General features: G+C 27.1%; 1 protein-coding gene across 1 annotated transcript in view; it reads left to right on the top strand.

The window, feature by feature from the left end:
• Positions 1–2803, top strand: part of LOC106471315 (pre-mRNA-splicing regulator WTAP-like) — a 71874-nt gene that overhangs the window by 14972 nt on the left and 54099 nt on the right. The gene's annotated exons all lie outside the window — the stretch shown is intronic.

The raw sequence follows: 2803 nt of genomic DNA, 5'->3' as shown, positions 1-2803 counted from the left end.
TAGTATATATATATATAATATATATATATATATATATATACTGAACTGAACTACAGGCATTGAACTCAAGCAAAAGAATTCATTATACATTGAGAGATTTTCTAATAGCAATTAAAGGAGCTTCTTTTATTTTCCTTTATAATATTCAAAGTAAGAGCTATGTATTATAATAAAAGAAAAAGGAGTACAAACGACTAACAGAACTAATAAGTAGCTTATCAATTAGTGTGAAATAATCTAACAGAGTTTACTTCATGTAATAACTGCAGTGTTAAAACAATTATTTTTGGAGACCAATATCGTTGTTACATTTCAAGAAAACAGTTCTTTCAAAGCTTGCATCAAACATCCCTGATCCTCAGCACGTCTTTTCCAACTGAAAAAAATCATCTTAGCTGCAGAATGTGATGGAAAAGCTGTATTTATTAAAATGAAAACTAACTTTAAGACTGCATCTGGAAATTCATCATTGTGAATAGACTTTACAAAAGATTTCTCTAGATAAGCACCAATTACTTGAGCACTTTTACATCCAGTACTTTCTACCCCCTTTGTTTGCAGACATCTGAAATAATTGTCTTCATCTTCCATTTTTTCTCATACTATCTTGATTAGGTGATTCTTTGCTTACATTCCAGCGTATCTTCATTTATCCAATTCACAGTGACTCCTAAATAGGCTTTGCAATAAAATAATAATCCATCAGTTTCCAAACATGCATTAAATATCAAAACAGGTTAACTCCAATATTTAAAAATTAACTATAGCAAGTATGATAACATTGTAATAAAATATTGGTGTTCCTAAAAACATTGTTTAGTTTAAAAATTGTGATTACAACCAAACATTTTAATGGGGCTATCTTAAAAAAAATAAGGGGGATTGTCACTACTTACAGAAGTTGTTTGCTTCTGTTTTTTTGTCACTAATTCACTAGATAGGCTTTTTTTAGCTGTTAAAAACATGATATTTACAAAGTTAACAAATTGTTTAATATATAGGATCTATTCATTTTTGACATACATGTTTTTAATGGATTGTGGGAGAATGTGCTATTTCATAAATTCAATATTTTTGCAATGTTTTCATTCAGCTGACTAGGACTGGGTGATTAATCAACATAATTAATTACCTATGAAGATTAATTCATGTTGTGAAAATAGATAGTGTTTCCAGTTGTTACTGTTTTTGATTATTCCAACTAAACAGTAATTGAAATATTCCCAATACAATTTTTCATTATTTTTAATCAATTCACTTTTGTTCAGTTTAATTGATTAAAATTATGACTCACAAAATAATTAACTAATCAAAAGTTATGATTTCAATCTCATACTAATATTGATGATTCTGACTATTCAAGTAATCTAAATATTGCCATTATATTTCTATATTGTTAACTCTATGTTTATGGGTGGAGGTCAGAGTGCACATAACACCTTTTACAGAGTTACATTCAAAATTTCATTTAACAATTTTATTATCAATGTACATCAATATTTTAAAAAATCCTCAATCTCCCCTAGTATGAGAACTGTGAAGTTTGTTATCTATGTCTTCCCTGGGTGTTATATTATTTGATAGGGTTATGTGAGCTTGACATTTGCCATGTGATTTACAACTTGTATGGAGCAAATATTACTTAGGCACAGTTCAAATGAGAATAAAAAAATTTTTTTTAAGTAGAAACAAGTGTATAGTGTTACGAGTTTAGAGCTATATAGGATAAACAAATGTTTTTTCATGTTACAATTTGAAGTCATTCTAGAAAGTAAAAAGGTAATTTAGATTAGTGTGTGTGGTTATGAGATTGGTCAATTTGGCCTACCTTGTATCAAGTTAGGTTACAGAAAATAACAGATAAAATATAGTTTTTCTGAGAAAAAAAAAATTGATATTTATTTAGGAGGTTTTAGGAATTATGCAAATGAAATTTGAAAATTTGCAGATGAAGAAAAGCATTTTTAATTAAAGTTATTTCCACTTAAAGCAGTCAATACCATATAATTAAAGACAAAGTTTTAGTAAAAATATTTAATTAAAACTTTTGATGTTGTACCTACAAAACGACTTAAAGTTTACTGAAAGCTAGCCAAAGTTTGTAAAGATACATTAAGTACTTTCAGAGTTATAGTATGTATACCACCATGGTTACATGATTAGGTAAAATACACAAGCCCATTGTGATAGGGCTAATCAGTTCTTAAAACTTATAGGATATATATATAAGAAGAGAAAAGGTCTAAAAGTCAAGATTTTTAAAATGATGATGATGCTAAGTTTTAAAATCTCAACATTTTATTTTGAAGCTTTGTACTGTTAGTTTAAGTTTGTTTTAGTGAATGCTCATAAAGAAGCTATAATGCAAAATGTTGAGTGTTTAATGAATTAAAAACAACATTTTAGGGTTATTTTTAGTATTAATATGCCTTCTATACACCAATATGCACTACAGAAATTAAATAATGAATTTTATTTTAAAATTGTTTGCAAACAAGATTTAACACTTTTGTTAATCTTTATGCTCTGAGCATAACTTATGAAGCCTAAATGAATTAAAAAATAACTAATTTCTCCCAAGTGTTTGGAGTGTGTTAGATTGTACAGATAATAAACTACAGTTAATATCCATTTAAATAGTGACCAGAAGTAATTGAAAGTTTGTTTAACTCAAGTTTTGTTTAGCATTGTGAAGTATATTATAATTATTTGAAGAAATTCTCTCTCTCTCTCTCTCTCTATATATATATATATATATATATATATATTATATATAAGTATTCCCTTGACAGTAATCCTTCAT

The sequence above is a fragment of the Limulus polyphemus genome, unplaced genomic scaffold, assembly GCF_000517525.1.
Source record: "Limulus polyphemus unplaced genomic scaffold, Limulus_polyphemus-2.1.2 Scaffold4536, whole genome shotgun sequence".
NCBI classification, from domain to species: domain Eukaryota; kingdom Metazoa; phylum Arthropoda; class Merostomata; order Xiphosura; family Limulidae; genus Limulus; species Limulus polyphemus.
This window is presented reverse-complemented; position numbering and strand designations above follow the sequence as displayed.